This window comes from Stegostoma tigrinum, chromosome 1, assembly GCF_030684315.1.
Source record: "Stegostoma tigrinum isolate sSteTig4 chromosome 1, sSteTig4.hap1, whole genome shotgun sequence".
Taxonomy (NCBI): domain Eukaryota; kingdom Metazoa; phylum Chordata; class Chondrichthyes; order Orectolobiformes; family Stegostomatidae; genus Stegostoma; species Stegostoma tigrinum.
In genome coordinates, this window is record NC_081354.1 from 19,451,139 (window position 1) to 19,470,293 (window position 19,155).

A 19,155-nucleotide genomic window follows, 5' to 3' on the forward strand; every position below is an offset into this window, starting at 1 on the left:
CCCTCTGCCATTTCTGATGAAGGGTCTTTTCCCGAAACGTCAGTTTTCCTGCCCTAAGTTGCTGTTCATCCAGCTGGCCACGCTTTGTTATCTCGGATTCTCCAGCATCTGCAGTTCCTATTATCTCTGATACAATTTTTACCTCCAAGTACCATGGGATTTCATCAGATGGACCAATGGACTGAGGTGTAGCAGATGGTGTTTAATTTAGGTAAATGTGAGGTGCTGCATTTTGGAAAGGCAAATTGGGGCAGTACTTAGGCACTTCATGGTAATGTCTTAGGGGGTTGCTGAGAAAAGAGAGGTTGGAGTGCAGGTTTTTAGTTCCTTGAAAGTAGAGCCGCAAGTAGATCGGATAGTGAAGAAGGCAAGTGGTGTGTTTTGCTTTTATTGGTCAGTGTCAGTGAGTATAGGAGTTGGTAGGTCATGTTGCAGGTCATTGGTTAAGCCACAATTAGAATACTATGTGCAATTCTGATCTTATTATAGGAAGGATGCGGTGGAACTTAAAAGGGTTCAGAAAAAATTTACAAGGATGTTGCCAGGGTTGGAGATTTTGAGCTGTAAGAAGACGCTGAATAATAGGTTGGGGTTATTTTCCCTGAAGTACCTGAGGTTGAGGGGTGACATTAGAGGTTTAGAAAATCATGAGGGGTATGGATAATATGAATAGTCAAGGTCTCTTTCCGGGTGTGGGCGAGTCCAAGATTAGAGGGCATCGGTTTCGGATGAAAGGAGAAGATTTATAAAGGACCTGAGGAACAACAATTTCACCCCGTAGGTGGTGCATGTATGGAACGAGTTGCCAGAGGAAGTGGTGGAGGCTGGTACAATTGTAACATTTAAAAGGCATCTGGATGGGTACGTGGGTAAGAAGGGCTTCGAGGGATGTGGGCCAAATGCTGGCAAATGAAACTAGATTTATTTCGGTTATGAGGTCAGCATGGATGAGTTTGACCGAAGGATCTGTTTCCATTGCTGTATATCTCTCTGTCTGTGTAATCCAGCCTTCATAGCTCAAATGTTCCATCCCGGGCAGCATTTCGGTGAGGCTCCTTTGCACTGTACCCTGCCTTTCCCCAACCCAACTTCGCCCAACAAAAGTATCACCTTCCTGTAAAGTGGTAACCAGAACTGCATACAGTACTCCACTGTGCCCTGAACGCAGTTCTGTCCATCTCCAATATGATCTCGCTGCGGCTATAATCTGTGCCTTGACTGATAAAAGGAAGCATCCTGTATGTTGTCTTCAGTTCTTCAGTACCTTATTAACCTGTCCTGCTTCCGACAGGAGTCTGTGTACAAGTATCAGAAAATCCCTCTGTTCCTCTGAGCTTCCTATTAGATGTATCCATTCTTAACTTGGAAAAATGTGTTTTATCTCTTCAATTAAGACCTAAACTGATGTTTATTAGTGTTTTTCTGGCCTGTTGTTCTATTTTCCCAATTTCATAATTTACATCTGTATGGCTTATATGTGTTTATGATAAATAACAATGTTAGAAATGCCTAAGTCGTCAGCTGGCATTAATGTTAAGAGCAACAGGATTAATGTTTGGGTTACTGCTTTATTATCAGAACTGAGACACTTGTTGCTGTTTTACTTGCAGTCTACTTCCAACGTTTTCTATATTTATTTTGTATTGTTTGTCTCCACTATATTCTACTGTTGTGGGTTTATTTGTTCTTTAGCTACTTCCAACAGAGTATAACACTGGAGGAATACTGCCTGGGAGGTTGTGGGTTCGCAGTAATGGTTTTTAATCCATTAATTGAATTGATATGGAATGTTAGCAATTTTTTTAGTCCTCCTTCCCTGTAAACACCTGGGTTTCCCAATCTTGGAGTTAACACTTCTACTGATTTGAAACATTTTCCAACTTTGTCCATGAAAATAGTTCTGTATATTTTCTTCAAAATCTCTCTCTGCTGTAATGTTCAAACTTTAAAGCAATATTTCCATTTTGTTTTTGTTTTGTTCTGTACTCTATATGGTTGGATGACTTTATCAAATGCTTGTGCATTGCATTCTCAGGCTACATGTGCTTTCAGAGCTTTGTGTTGACTGGATCGTTTCGGATATCTAGCTAAAACATACATGTGGGTTTTTGCCTTTGGCTCACAAGTACTTCTTTCATATTGTTTTGGATTATGTTTAAAAAGGTCGACATTTATGAAAATGCTTTCTCCATCACTTTGAAATTCAGTGTTTCCATCACATTTGTTTGACCAAACAACTCATACAGCATATGTCGTCCTTTTGTTAATCAATAAATTACATTAATACAAAATCTTTTAAAATCCATGATCCCAAAGTGCTTCAGTCTCTCTCCCTCAGCCTCATTTGCTCTTATTATCTCTTTCTTTCTCCCTTCTTCACCTCTTTCTGTTATTCCCCCACTCACGCTGTCTTCCCCCACCCCCACTTTTCTCTGTCACTGTCTCTAGTCCATCACTCCAGTCCTTTGCGCTGTCCTACACATCCTCTCTCATTTCCCTGCTGTTTTAAGCTTCCCTTCAACTATTAATCCTTTAATTTTAATTTATACTATTAGATCCACAACCTAAATTCCTGATTAGCATACCATGCATTTGCAAATCACTGTACAAATGATGACCACTAAGTGACTTTGACTTTTGTTAGCCAAGCCATGGGAAAAGTGCAAGATTTTTGTTCTTGAAATAATTGACCCACTTCCATTGTGGTTTTATGACTGGTCGCTGATCTGAGCATGCAAGTAAATTTGCGAGGATAGATCATTTGAAGATATCAGTGTACAGATTTGACTGAAGTGCTTTCAACTGTCAGGTGTAGACAAATATTTAACCCTTTTTTAAATTTGTTTTCTTTCTTTTAACATCTCAACTTGAAACGACATACTATTTTCTTTACAGAAGGTGCCCTTGATATGATGTAAAGTCACGTCCAACAATGGTTTAATGATCCCCGGTAAAAAGACATGATTCATGTTCACTGCTTATTTTTCTCCTCTGAAAGGAAATGTCTAAGTCATCAAAATGGGAGCATTGATTTTAAAAAGCATTTTTCACATCTTCAGGACATCACAAAGCACTTCACAGCCAATTAGTATTTTCAGTACATAGTCATTGTTGTAAAGTAAGGAGACAGAGCACTTAACTCAGCAGTGAGGAAGGTTATCAGATATTGATGGAGAATATGCAAGTGTTGGTCACGGCATCATTTAAAGCTCCTCTGTTCCTTCAATTGTCCCATGTGATGAGGCTAAAAGAAAGATCTGGTGAGCACCTATGGCTGAGAAAAGCAAATAAGTATATATAAACATGCGTAACAAGAAGTACTGCAAAAGTCTCAATTACGTGAATTCTGAAGGAAACAGGAAATTTTAAAATTACTTCAAAAGTAAAGGCTTCCTGATTTATCTCCAACTTTCTCCTAGAGTGATCCCTGCACAGCATGGCATGCTTGGTCTCTAAAAGCACAAAGTGGAATGTTCAAAGCAGTCTTTGCTATGTAATAATCAGCTATTTTGCAGCAGAAGCAGTTTGATTTGGCCTGTTGATAAATGATAAATGATGGAAAATCAGGAGACGCTTCAAACTGAGATTCTCCTGTGTGAGGCGACATCAGTTATCCTAAATCAATACTTCACCCATTGTTGCCTCAGCTGGTGTTTCAAGTCTTTCTTCCTTATTTGACCAACACACATCAGTTAATACTTCATTTTTACTAAAGTTGCTGATTTCTTTTAAAATTTTGAAAGAATGCATCTTCCTGTTTATTTACCTATTAGAGGAAGGTGAAAAATAAAACTCCATTGGATTGTCTCTGCAGGTATCTGGTATTAAATATAATTTGTTGCCAGTCTAGAAGATCAATTAGGCAGTTATATGCTATTTCACATTGAAGTGTTCTGAATGCTTCAGCACTTGTGCTATTTAACTGGCCTAATTTTGACAACTGGTCAGATGGAAGGCGATAATGCAAATTTTCATACTTTGGATTTACGCTGTGATTCTGGAAATTATGATTCTGGGTGCTGTAGTTTGTGCTGAGAATAAGTTGAAGCACAGCAATGTTAAATGAGAAAGCAAAATACTGCACATGCTGAAATACTGGAACTAATATCTGCAGAAGGAAATGTTACATGAAATGTCAGTGATTTTTCATTTTGTTCTGATTTTCTCCTAACATGCTCTGTGTGATGGTACTGTGCCTTTTAATAGGGACTTATTCTGTGCTATTTCTTCTGCAGAGTGGTGTTATCACCCTGGCGCCGGAATGTCTGTTTCAGACGCAGTGGGTAAACAGTTTTGAGCTCAGTGGTTTTTAAAATTAGCAGAAAGAAGCATGGGTAGATAGAGTCAGGCTCTCTCCAGCACAGGGTTTGTTTTGCTTTCAGTTGAAGTTGGTGTTTGAAGTTGATGTATCCAGCTGTCTCTGGTAGATTTGTTTCTTTTGGTGTTCCTTTCTCCCGGATTGGAGATAGCATGTGAGAAAAATCTGTTCTGCTGAAGTTGCCTTTGATAATGGCATGTTAATGGATGCTGCTGTATTGGAACATGTTTCCAAGATATATTTCGAGGGTTTGGTCCAGTCCATAACAGCTGTTTATATTTAAGCTGTATTGCCACATGGTAATCAAACATCCTGCCCAGCAATAAATTTTAAATCTTCAAATGAAATCTTAGACTGAACTGAAATTAAAAATTAAAAATCTTTCAGTCAAATTTTGGCAATGTGTAAATGACGATAGCAATGCTAATTGAATGTTTTTGACCAATTCTGAATCAATACTTCACCATTGTTACCTCAGCTGGTGCTTCAGTCTTTCTTCCTGATTTGACCAATGTAATTTACTTTGCTAACCAACAATTAGGCCTAATTAACGTTGCTTTTTGTAAGATGTGAATTGTAACATTTTGATTACATGCAAGAAGTGTAAGACTTTACCAGATGCTTTTAGTGTGCAGCAGGGTGTTTAATATTGATCCTCAAAGTTGACAGATATATTTGCAGAACATCTTGGTTTTGTCAAGAAGAAAATTGAATTTTTTCTGAAAGGCAAATAGATTTTATCTGCGTTTGATGGTATATTTTTCAGATGACTAAGATTGTTGTGAATTTAAAAATGAATTCTGATTCAGGTTTCAGAGACAATTTTCAAGTCATGCCTCTTGTTGATCACTTTTGACTTAAATGCAAAAACTTTGCCAAGCTGTACGAAAGAGCTGTTGAGACAGTAATTCATTTGTTACTGCTTGTATCTCTGAAGTGCAGTTTTCCACATGTATTTGCATTGCTAAAAAGTTTTTAGAAGCAATTTTTACATAGTCTGGTATTTGAAATGGTCTCAAATTAAACCAGGATACCACAATCTGTATAATAGCAAACTGGCTTATCTTTCTTTTTGAGATCAAGGCAAGTTATCAATTTAAAGATTTATTCTTTCAAGTTTATACGCTTGTGTATAACTTGTAAGACTTTAAAAAATTGACTACAGTGCAAAGTTTGTTTTGTTGTCTAATTGTTTCAGTTTTCTTTTTTGCCTCATTTAAGGAAGAGCTGTAGAAATCATATGATCTTTGAATTTCACGGACAAATTATTTTGCATTGTTTATCTTAAGTTCAAAGGAATTGCAATGATGAACATTCAATTTGTAGGTCTGCTAAATTGTGTATATTTTTATGGAGCATCAATATTGGTTTGGTGCTGTTAGTCAGGCAGTTAATTTTCTATGATTATTTTTAGACAAGTTACCGTGAAAATATTGTGACTGAAGGTTTCTAGATTCAATAAAAGTCGCAGTCAGTGACACATACCGCTATGAGTTCCTTCATGTGGATGAGCGGCTGATCTCCACAACAGATATTTAATCCTCTTCTGACATTGTCCTCTCTAGAGAAACAAGTGTGTTATACAACACTGGCCAAGAGTGACACTGAAGCCCAAACTTTTCAACACTTGATCATATTCGCTGAGTCACAAAATGCACTTCCTTTAACCAGGTATAATTATCAATAATCTTATTCAGATTTCCAATAAACTGAAACCTGTAGTGACAAGATGTAGGGCTGGATGAACAAAGCAGGCCAAGCAGCATCAGAGAAAGCAGGAAAGCTGATGTTTTGGGCCTACACCCTTCAGAAAAGGGTCGAGGCCCAAAATGTCAGCTTTCCTGCTCCTCTGATGCTGCTTGGCCTGCTGTGTTCATCCAGCTCTACACCTTATTATCTCAACTTCTCCAGCATCTGCAGTTCTTACTATCTCTGAAACCTGTGGTGTCTTGCTCCTACGATAATGCCAGTATATATTGCGGACAGCTGTCTATTTCAGTTATCCGTGTACATATGTTGGCTCTGATTTAATTTCAGTTCAAATGCATACATGCTGTACATCACTTTGAATGCATTAATCCAAATATTTGCAGTCATTCTTAGTGTAACTAGTTATTCAATATCTTCAGTATTTAATGTATTTCCCGTTTAAAACTATATTGAATTAGGTTAGGCTTTGCTAAATAGTTCAGTAAAATAGATTGTTGCTGGCCATATTGTTGTGAAAACAGAACAATTGTGTCTTCTTTTAAGATGCAGCTTAAAAGCTTTTCTGGAACTGGGCAAATGTTATCGCCCGAGCTTAGCTTGAAACAAGGGGCAACATTTAGAGAAGACAGCTTTAAATTCTGGATTTTTTAAAAATTGTTCATGTAAGCCATATGATCTTGAAGAAGGTTAAGTTCAGTGGGTTAAGAGCAGATCTCACCATGGTAGATTGGAATCAAAGATGGGCAGGCAAAACTACAAATGAATAATTGGCCCCCTTTTAAAAAGGAGCTAGTTCTGGTTTGGTTGAGTTTCATTGCCAAGAGACACAGACAGGTATTAAACCAAGCCGAAGAGCTTCCTGGGTAATGAAAGTCAGTGTGAGCTACTTAGAAAAAAGTACTTGTAAATATCTGGTTGATAATATGTTTGAACACAACAGAGTATAGAAGGAAAAAAAACTGTGGTGCATGTAATTTATTACTGAGAAATCGTGTGAAGTGATGACTTTCGATATGAAGAATAGGAGAGGCAATATGAAACAAAGGGTACAATTCCAAAGGGTGCAGCAGCGAGGGACGCAGTGATATGTACAAATTTTTGAAGTAGGCAGGGCAGACTGAGGAAGCAGTTAATATTGCTAAAAGGCTCCTGGACTTTATAAGTAAAGGCATGTCACAAAAGCATAGAAGTTATGATTAACCATTACAGTAAAACAAAATTGATAAACCTTAGCTGGAGTCTTGCATCCAATTCTGAGCACCACACATGAGGAAGGTTGTGAACGCTTCAGGGGAAAGATGTGCAAGAATGGTTCCAGGATGAGAGATTTTAGTTGAGGAGATTGATGAAGCTGAGCTGATTCTTGGGGGAGAAAAGGTTGAGGAAATTTAATTGTGCTCAGTATTGTGAGCGGACTAGAAAGTAGTTTGGAAGAAGAAACCATTCCCGTGGGCAGAATGCTTACAAAGAAAAAGAACTAATGGCAGCCAGTGTTATAATCTGATGTAATATTACTCATCAAGTCATACACCAAAATGAAACCTAGCATGATGGATTCTATGTTTAGTTTCTTGTTTTGTTGAGTTAGTCAACATAGTTGAGAAGTTATTCATGCGAGGCTGCAGATTTTCTTAAACAACAGAACAAAAGGCTATTCCACAAAGCACAAAATCTTAATTTTTTATCTTAATAAAGAAAATGTTTTAGAAAAGTTTTAAAATACCCAGGAAATCAGTGTACAACTTATTTCTTGATGCCAATTTACATGAAGTCTGGAGAAATTACCCCTCTACATCAAATCTTGCATCTGCATCACTGAATTTCCCCACTTTCTTGGCTGTGAATTGTGGCATTGTCTTACATGCGCGCACTTAGCCTCCAAAAGCATGCAGATTTTTAACCAAACTTATGTTTGGAAGCTGTATCAAGTTCTACTGAGGTATCTTATCTGTTGAACTGCTCTGGAAAACTCCTTTGAAAGAGAGTGGCTATACTTATTCCTAACTCCTATTGTTGTCTCCTCCAAACTGTCCTCAAAATTTTTGGATTTTCAAAATTGTGTTGATTTGCTTTGATGTCAGTTATGTCACAATCTTGAAAGCACGACTCTCAAAACCCTGTTGATGTCTTAATTATTACAGGAGGAATGCTTCTTGTACACAATAAACGTGTGTGTGTATATATGTGAACAAACAAATTAGAAGCAGGAATGGGCCATTTAGCCCCTTGAGCCTGCTCTGCCAACTTGTAAGATCATGATTGATCTGACTTTTAATGTGAAATCTGAAAGAATCTGCATACCTCTGTTTTAAAGTATTGAAGGATTTTTCCATCACCTTTACAGGAAAAGAATTCAAAAGATTGTCAGAAAAACTTTGAATCTCCGTTTTAAGTGGGTGGCATGCACTTTTTAAGCACTAATGACACAAGTTTCTAGATTTTCCCATAAGAGGAAACATTCTCTCTGCACATCTACCTTGTCAAGAAGCCTCAAATGCTTGCTTTTTAATCAAGGTATCTCATACTTCTTTAAACTACTGTAGATAAAAACCTAGCCTGTTCAACCTTTCCTCTTAAGTATGCTTCCAATTCATTTTAGTCATTCTATTAAAGGAAGAACATAACTTATTTGCAGCACTCCAAACGTGGTCTTGTGCCCTATTTAATTGAGGCGTGTAACTACTTATTTTTGTATTCAATTCCTCCAGCGATAGATGAGAACATTTTTAGCTTTCTTAATTATTTGCTGTACCTGATCACTAACATTTTGTGGTTCATGCATGAGTACACTTGAATCCTTTTACATTTGAGCTATGAAGGTCTATTGATCTGGAATGCACTGCTCAATTGTGATAGAGTCAGATTCTCTTGTGGCTTTGAATCACTATAAAGTCGTAGTCATACAGCATGGAACAGATGCTTCAGTCTAACTCAGCTGTGCTGACCAGGCATCCAAATTTGACGACCTCCCATTTGCCAGCATTTGGCCCTTATCCCACTAAGCCTATCCTATTCATATACTGATCCAGGTGCCTCTTAAACATTTCAATCGTACCCTTCACCATCACTGTCTCTCCTACCTTCAAGCTAATTTTGTATCCAATTGGCTAGCACCCCCTTGGATCTCGTGATCTAACCTTGCTAACCAGCCTACCGTGCAGAACCTTGTGGATCGCTTTCCTGACGTCCATACACGCACTACTGCCTTCATCAATCCTCTTCATCACTTCCAAAAAATTCAAGCAAGTTCATGAGAGCAATTTCCCAAATAGCCATGTTGACTATCTCTAATTGGTCCTTGCTTTTCCAAATGGTTGTAAATCCTATCCCTTAGAATCCTGTCCGACAATTTTCCCATCACACGTAACATTCACTGGCCTGTCGTTCCCTGGCTTTTCCTTTTTATCTCCATAAATAATGACACAACGTTAGCCAACCTAGAGTCTACCAGCACCTCGCCTTTGGTTATCGATGATACAGCTATCTTAGCAAGGGGCCCAACAATTGCTTCCCTAACTTCCCACAAAGTTCTGGGAAACACCTGATCCTAGAGATTTACCTACCTTTTGGGTGTTTTAAGATGTCAAGCATAAACTGTTCTCAAGACATCACAATTTATTTTCCTAAGTTCCCTAGCTTCTATCTCCCTCTCCACAGTAAACTCGGTAAAATACTTGTTTAATATCTTGCCCCATCTCCTGTGGTTCCACATGAAGACGGCTTTGATGATCTTTTCGGGGCCTTATTCTTTCCTTAGTTACTCTTGTGCCCTTAATGTACTGAAAATCTTTTTGGATTCTTCTTAACCGTATTTGCCAAATCTATCTCATGTCCCCTTGTTTCCCTCCTGATTTCCCTCAAGTATACTCCTTCTACCTTTGTACTCTTCTAGGGATTCATTTGATCCCAGCTGCCAACATCTGATATTTACTGCCTCCTTTTTCTTGACCAGAGCCTCAACTTCACTAATCATCCAGCATTCCCTACATCCACCAGCCTTGCCCTTCACACTAACAAGAACCTACTGTCTCTGAACACACACGCATTTTTTGAAGGCCTCCCACTCTCCAACCATCTGTTTACCTGCAATAGCCTCCCCCATACAACTCCTGAAAGTTTCTGTCTGATAACATCAAAATTGGCCTTAATCCAATTTAGAACTTGGAACCTTTTAGGTCAGCCTCTCCTCTTCCATTACTATCTTAATACTAATGCGATTATGTTCACTTGCCCTGCCTTTTTACCCCAGAGAAGGTCATGTATGGCTCATCCTTTAGTAGGTACATCCATGTATTGAATAAAAGAGTTTTCTTGTACACTGTTAACAAACTCCTCCCCATCCAAACCCATAACACTGTTTGGAAATGTAAAAACCCAGACCTTTACAGTTCTATTATTCTTAGATATCAGAGTTCTCCTTAGATATTTGCTTTTCAATTTTCCACTGGGAGCCTATAATACAATCCCAACAAGGTGATCATCCCTTGCTTATTTCTCCGTTCCACCCACGCAACTTCCCTGCACGATCCACCGGGACTATCTCCCTAAGTACAGCTGTAATGTTCTCGCTGACCAAAAACCATGACCAACCCCCACCTTGCTTGCTATTGCATCTATACCCCAGGACATTTAAGCTATCAGTCCTTTCCATGCCTGAGCCACATTTCTGTAATAGCCATTATACCCCAGTCCCATGTTCCCCACCCTGCTGTAAGTTAATCTGCCTTACCTGTCAGGCCTCTTGCGTCAAAGTAAATGCAGTTTTGTTTATCAGTCATACTTCGTTCTCTGCCGAATTCTTGTCTCCCTTGACTATTAGTCTTTTTCCCCTTTTCTACTGTATCAGCCTCATCCTTTTTTTTTCCCCTCACTATATCACTTAGGAGGTTGATAGGCAGGGCAAAGGATGAGACCCTGCATAAAGCATGTAGGAAGTTAGACAGGAGGCTTAAAAGTAGGTCCTTGAGTGCTGTACTCAGTGGATTATTCCAGAGGGGAAAAGGCTGGTAAGTGGGCTTACCTAAGTATCTCTCTCAGGTAACATGGATATGACTGGGTGAATGGCCTCATGGTAATAGCATTCTATGATTTAATGACTTCCCTGTTGGTAGATTTTGAGGTATCTCTTTTGAGATATAAATACATAACACGTGTCACCTTTACACTTCAATTTGAGATTACCTTCTCCATATGAAGGAGACATTTGGGCGCGATTCCAATTATTATCTCATGAAGTAGAACTTTCTATCATTGCAACAGAAATGTAGAGTATCTGAGTGCAATTTTCTGATTTACCGAATATTCTGACTGTGAATGCAGGTAGAGATAAAGGTTCCTTATATGAAAGCTTAGGAATTATCTATGTGCCCCTTGGTACAGTCATTGCCTGTCTTACCCCTGGAATGATTTTGATCTCAAAACACACAAACTGCTGCAAGTACTTTAAATATTAAAGGCATTGAAGGGTGTGGGGAGAAAGTGGGAATATGGCATTGAGAGAGAATCAGCCAGAATCCTGTTGAATGGCGCAACAGGCTCAAAAGGCCAAATGGCCAACCCCTGCTTGTTTTTGTTTCTGTGAATGGGAGGGTATTAAGATAACTTTGTTAGTATAGGATGGAACAAGTACAATTGCAAGACACAGTCTAGGATCTGAAAATATGGAAGCCATACAGGTGAGAGGAAGACGATACTGGTGGGAATAGTTGGTAGAGACCCCTGCCAGCTGTTAGGTATGACAGGATAAATCAGGAATGAATGCGAGCACGTAGAAACGAACTTTTGGACTCGTGGGGAACTTCGACATCACGTGCCTTGGCAATGTGATATTCTGAATGTACATGAAGGCTAAGTAAAAGATCTCCCTTGAAACAGTGATCATAACAGAATGTTATGTTGAAAACAACTGTGCTAGATGTAAATAATGGTCATTACATTGGGATGAGGGGTAGTGATATTGGAATGGACTGGGAAAGGCATTTAAAAGACAAGACAGTTGAGGACTGGAGACAGATGTTTAAGAAAATAGTTTGACTTGCAGTCAAGATATATCCCAGCGATTTAAGGGGGATTCTAGGATAATCTGACTGTCGTTAATCAAGGAAATTTAGGACAGTATCAAATTAAAAGAAAATGCATAGTGTGGCAAAGATTAATGGTAAGCTAGAAGACTGTCAGCATTGTAAAAACCAACAAAATGATTTCTTAAAAGGGAGAAAATAAGCTGGGATCAAACTCATGTTAGCGAGTTTTGAGAAGATTTGTAGCTCAGGTTGAGGTTCTGGATGTGAGTTTGCTCGCTGAGCTGGAAGGTTCGTTTTCAGACGTTTCGTCACCATACTAGGTAGCATCAGTGAGCCTCCGACGAAGCGCTGGTGTTATGTCCCGCTTTCTATTTATCTGGTTAGGTTTCCTTGGGTTGGTGATGTCATTTCCTGCGTTGGTGATGTCATTTCCTGTTCTTATTTTCTCAGGGGATGGTAGATTGATTTGGAACCAATGTGTTTGTTGATGGAGTTCCGGTTGGAATGCCATGCTTCTAGGAATTCTCGTGCATGTCTCTGTTTGGCTTGTCCGAGGATGGACGTGTTGTCCCAATCAAAGTGGTGTCCTTCCTCATCTGTATGTAAGGATACGAGTGATAGTGGGTCATGTCGTTTTGTGGCTAGTTGATGTTCATATATCCTGGTGGCTAGCTTTCTGCCCGTTTGTCCAATGTAGTGTTTGTCACAGTTCTTGCAAGGTATTTTGTAGATGACGTTCGTTTTATTTGTTGTCTGTATAGGGTCTTGACAAATAAAACGAACGTCATCTACAAAATACCTTGCAAGAACTGTGACAAACACTACATTGGACAAACTGGCAGAAAGCTAGCCACCAGGATATATGAACATCAACTAGCCACAAAACGACATGACCCACTATCACTCGTATCCTTACATACAGATGAGGAAGGACACCACTTTGATTGGGACAACACGTCCATCCTCGGACAAGCCAAACAGAGACATGCACGAGAATTCCTAGAAGCATGGCATTCCAACCGGAACTCCATCAACAAACACATTGGCTCCAAATCAATCTACCATCCCCTGAGAAAATAAGAACAGGAAATGACATCACCAACACAGGAAATGACATCACCAACCCAAGGAAACCTAACCAGATAAATACAAAGCGGGACATAACACCAGCGCTTCGTCGGAGGCTCACTGATGTTACCTAGTATGGTGACGAAATGTCTGAAAACGAACCTTCCAGCTCAGCGAGCAAACTCATGTCACAAAAATGGACAATGAGAACTTGTTTACTGAAAAAGGGATGAGGGAGGCCAGTGTGAACATAGGCACAATCTCTATCACTAGAGAAAAAACTACTGGGAACTAATGGCGAAGCTGAAGTCTGGTGAGTCCCTGGAACCTTTTGGATGCTTTCTTTGAGATTGAACGAAGTAGCTACAGTGATTGTGAATGCACTGGGAGTAACCTCCTATGAATTGTTAGATTTATGCAAAAAGCACCAATGTAATGCAAACCAAATTTGCTGTAGAAACTCAGCATCTGTGGAGAGAAGGCTGAATTAATGCTTTGAATCCAATGATTCTTCAGAGTCAGCGTGGCTTTAAAAAGGGATAATCATGCATGATGAGCACAATAGATGTTACATCTTTGAATTTCCAAATGGTGTTTGATAGCGTGCCACACATGAGGCTGCTCAGGAGCCCTTTGTATTAGAGATGGCTAAGCTACTTTTTAATAGATGTTTGGGATAAGTGGGACATTTTCAGGGTGTCAACCTGAGCTAGTAAGTCGTGCAATTCCACAGGATCGGTGCTGGAACTACTTAGTCACAATATATTGATGACTTTGCTAAGGGAAGTCAATGTACTACTGCCAAGTTTGCAGTTGACACACAAATAGGTGAGAGATTGAATGGTAAGGATGCCAGTCTGCAGAGGGACATACCAAGGGTAAGTGAAAGAGTGAAGGCTTGGCAGGTGGAATATTGAGAGGCTGTGCAGTTTGGCAGGAAACATTGAAGTGCCGAGTAAATGAGGAAAGACTGTAGGAAATGTCAGCACTGAGATTTCAAAGGGGTATGGGATTCCTCATGCATGAATCTCAGAGCTTGCATCCAAGTTCAGATAACTGGCGAGGCACTTCGATTGTTGGCTTTTAGTTTAAATGGAATGGAATTTAAAAATTGGGATATCTAGAATACTGTGAACAACTTTGGTCCCCTGATCAAAGGAAAGATGCTGGAGTCAGTTCGGAGAAAGTGACATGGATGAGACAGTGGCACAGAAGTTAGCCTCACAGCCCCAGGGACCCAGGTTCAACCTTGGGTGACTGGAGTTTGAATGTTCTGTCCGTGCCTGTATCAGTTTCAACTGGGTGCTCTGGTTTCCTCGATCAGAAGAAGGATGTATAGGTTAAGTGGATTGATCATGCCAAATTATCCACATAGGGATGTGCAGGCTCAGTGGATTAGTTGTAATAATAGGATTATGGGGATAGGGTAGAATGCTGTTTAGAGGGTTGGTGCTGATTCCAGGCTGGCTGCTTTCAGTTTGCACCATAGGGATTCAGTGATTTTAAACTTCACCTGTGTTGATTCTGGTTATGATGTGATTTTCTTGAGGTTGAGTGGATTGCACTTGTACCCACTAGAGTTTAGGAGAATGAAGGGGGAGATCTGATGGAGCCTTAACATTCTTAAGTGCTTCACAGGGTGAATGCAAAGCAGCTATTTCCTCTCATGGGAGAGTCTAGGGTTAGAGGCACAATCTCAGAATAAGAAGTTGACTACCTAAAGCAGATTAGAAGGTTTTTTTGAGGGTAACCGATCTGTAAAGTTCTTTATGGCAGAATGCTTTTAGATTTTAAATTGGTAAAGGAATTGAGAATTATGGAGAAAAGGCAAAAGAAGTGGACTTGAGAATTATGATCTCGATTGGCAGAACATGTTTGTTTGGCAGAATGGTTTACATCTGTTTTAAAACCTTATAAACCATATGAGGTGATACAGCAAATTTTTGAAACTTGGTCAACAAGATCATTTCTAAATGAAATCTTCAAAGAGGAAAGCAATCGCAAGACCTTTCAGGAAGGAACCCTTGAACCATTTTCCCATTGATGAAGAAGGGTCCTGACCCGAAACGTCAAACTTTGCTGCTCCCCTGCTTACTAGTCGTCTGTGCTCCTCCCGCTCCATCCTGTGTTAATCCTTGAATTCTGTCTTGGAAGCTGAAGGCAGGGCCAGCAATGATGGAACAATGAATCCAGATTGCTCAAAGCCAGAATTGAAGAACATTAAATACCTGAGCAAGTTCTGGGCTGTCTTTTTTTTTCCCCCCCCCACTTTCATAGTGTGCAAGCCTCTTAAATCTTTAGCATCCTGTAATGTAGAAGTGCCAGCTTGTGCATAGTTTGTGCGGAAGTGTATGTATTGCGAAGTGGAAATGCTTATGAGGCTGGATGAAATTGGATCTAAAGAAAGGCAATGCTAAGGACAGATCTGAGGAGAATGATAAGTTTTAAAATCAAGGCATTGCTTAAACCGAAGTCAGTATTGGTCAACAAGCACGGATGAGAGATTATCAAGAATTTTCAAAATTCATAATTGGAATGTTAACAGCACTTAAGAAGCCACTAATTATTGCCCATCTCTAATTGCCATGAAGGTAGTGGTGTTATGGGCCAGACCAAACTCGTAAGATATATCAAGGAGGTGGCCTAGATCTTGACTTTTTAAAGGCAGGTATCAGGCGCTGTGTTGCAGATATAATTTGGTCCACTACTCAGCTTTGAGTAAAATGCACTATATTCTTAAAATACAGTTAAGACACACAGAAATAAGAATTGGCATAACTTTATTGAAATACTTAGTATTTTTTAACTAATAATCATTATTTTAACTGTTCCAATCTAGCTGCATTCATTAAACACACCGTTGCCGAAGGCAAATTCAGCGACAGTGTTATTCATGCATGCTGTCTTAGTCCAGTCCAGTCCAGTAGAATAAAATATTGAAAGAAACACTCCACCTCTCTCTCTTTATTTCTAAAAGGAAGCCTCTTTTCTATCAGTGGAAAACTCAAGCTGTTCACAACAGCAGAAACCTCACTAACTGAAAATCAAATTGAAAGCCTTCCTGGGGCTGAGAGAGCCTGGCTCCACGGACTCGAGCTTCTTTTGTCTAATTTTAAAAAATATTCGGAGCTGAAAACTGTTGGCCTGCTTCAGAAGCAGGTGGGCATTCTTGCACCACTGTGGCAACATCCCTCTTAAGGGCATAGTACTTTCATAGTCTTGCTTCTTGAACAACTGCAGTCTTTAATATACCCATTACATAGTTTTTCTTTGGCGTGGCACAACTGAGTGACTTGTTGGGCTATTTCAGAGGGAAAATAATCCATTTTGGGTCTGGGATCACATGTAAACTTGACTAAATAAGGGTAGGAAATTTCCTTTCCTATAGGACATTATTGAAGCTAATGTGATTTTTATTTCAGCAACAGGTAGTTTTTTTAATTAGATGAGCATTTTATTGCAGACTTATTTACTAATTGAATTGACCCTCACTGAGCTGCCATGAATTTGATTTCATGTACCCAGAGCACAAATCTATGTCTCTAGACTAATGTAGTAAGATTACCGTGACACGATCATTGTGTCGAACATGACGGTTGTGAATGAGCTTATGTTTACAGAAGGTGGAAAATGGGATCCATGGGCAATCCATGAGAATTGTAAAGTTTGAAATAATGAAGGCACAAAGTAAACTGAAACATTGCTAGATTTTGTAGAGTTGGACAAAGGTGACCTGAAGTTAGACCAAATGTGTTCAGAAACCTACCTTGACGTCACTTACGTCAATAAGCTTCTGAACAGTCTCAATCAGCCTGTCAATCAGATAATTGCCACGAGAAGTATGGAGTCAGTGACACAAGACAATGGTATTAGTCTTTCTAATGTTTAGTTGGTGGGGCTAAGACTAAGCCAAATATCAAGGAATAGGAGTGAGGTGAACTGAGGGGCCACGTGTCAAGAGACCATTTTCAGGAGATAGGGGAAAAAAAACATTTCAAGCCTTTTGAAAGATGAGGATTGGAGGCTGATGCTGAAAAAATAGATTGGATGACAATTGGTATAAGAGTTGACAAGTTGCTCCAGAGACAGAATGAGAACCAGCTTAACTGAAACCAGGATAAAAGTAAGGTCAGTGACTTTTGAAAAAGCATTCCTATGCAGTGGTGTGGCATCATGTATTTGGTAAAGTAGCAAGAAAGAGAGCAGGACTGGGGACTCTGCCTCAGCTGGAGCCATGGCTAGAGGAGAAACCGATCCTATCATGGTTTTTCAAGCAGGTTTTCCAGTGAACAGACTGGAAAGTTGTAACAAAAGAAATTTCTTCAGGAAAGTTTTATGTGGGGATGAAAGGTTGATGCTGAAATGTGACCAAGGGCTGGAAGCTGATGAGCATTTGAAGATTGATTCAGAAACTAGGAATTTTGTGAAAGATCACTTTATAGAGGAGGAAATTTTGGAGGAATTCTCCAGATCGTTCATTGTAACTTTGGAAAAGCTACTTAACTCGGGTTTTCACAAAAGTTCAACTGGTTAATCCCTTGAAGTTCAAGGAGAGAGGGAGGAGAACATGGCGTAAAGGCTGTTGACTAAGCAGTCTCCCAAGCACTTTGGACTGAAAAGGAGTTGAGTGGCTAATGTCAGTGAGGGATCAGCTCCCAAAGCAGACATCTCTGGAAAGAGTTCAAACAATCATTGTAAAGAAATCGCAAACTATATTAGAAGTTTAAGAATCTCAGGAAGAGACGTCAACTAATGAAAATGACATCAATTCAAAGCAGAAGTTTGCTGGAAAGATACCAAGTACTGCTGTGCCCACTGACAACGAACTTGAAAGTGGAAACAGCGTAACTCTTTGCTAAATGTTGACTATCTGTAAGATTATTGTTGAGTGTAAAAGAATTCATCTTTATTTCTGATATTTGTAATAAGACCATTTCAAATACTTGGTATGGTATAAAATAGTTTGTGCTTGCCCCTTGTAATGAACTTGTTAGAAAGTATTTTGGCTGCCTGTTGTGAATGTGCTCAGTTACTGACCACCACATTAAACAAGCAAAAGTAAAATGTTTGATATGTTAGGCCATTTGATTTTGTTAAGCCACATTTCATCCTGGGATCCGACTAGTTCAGTATTACCATAAGTCGAACTCGTAACACTTGGGAAAGCAAAGAATACGGTTGAGAGTCTAGGAGGTCTTCAGAAATTGCCCTGAAGAAATTTCAGTGTCAAATCTTGATCTGCAGTTTCCTATTATAAGAATGTTAACATGCAGCACTCCAACTACAAATACAAATGTGCAGTGTCTGACAAAGTGTGGCACAGCAAGTAAATTAATGTGGATACGAAGTGAATGGTATAATACTATTTGTTTATAAATTTATAGCCTCCCTTGGAGTTGCTGTCTAAGTTGAGGGTGTACTTTATTTCATAATAATGAAGATACTTGCGAGTAATCAAGTTTAATTTTTATTTGATAGGCTTTTTGGTTCTTTAGGGACCAATCCCACAGCTAAATCAATAACATTAAGCACAAGTACGTGTTCTTACTTGCATGAGGACATTTACTTTGTCTTGAACTTGTACTACTTTGTTAGTTGGGAGTACAAAGTGAAATGATTCTCCAGGTTTGGTAATTGAAATACTGACTTGGAGAAGGATTTCATCCTTTATTCAGTTTGTGGTTTGGACCCTATCATGCTCGAGGTTAGCTGATTTAAACATTGACAGCCTGTGTAAAACCTCTCTGCAATCCACGAGTAGTCTTGGAGGATATTAAACTGGAATGTGACAACAGATAAATGTCTAGTGGAGAGACTGAGAACTAATGCAGCTGGATATAAAACTCTTGGTGCTGTTTTAAAGAAGCAGAACATGAAGTAAACAAGCAGCAAACTTTTAAGGAATTGAATCTGCATGCAAACATTGACAGAGATATAGTGCTGAAAGTACTGTCCAGTTTGAGATCGGTGACCTACCAGTAATGTATGCATGTTCTGAAGGGAGGTGGCTGTGGCAGCAAATACAGCTAAGTGATA

The 19,155-nt window shown here is 39.3% G+C and overlaps 1 protein-coding gene across 10 annotated transcripts in view; it reads left to right on the forward strand.

Annotated features, from left to right (window-relative positions):
* kiaa0232 (KIAA0232 ortholog) overlaps nt 1-19,155 on the forward strand; it is a 104,670-nt gene that overhangs the window by 45,608 nt on the left and 39,907 nt on the right. The gene's annotated exons all lie outside the window — the stretch shown is intronic.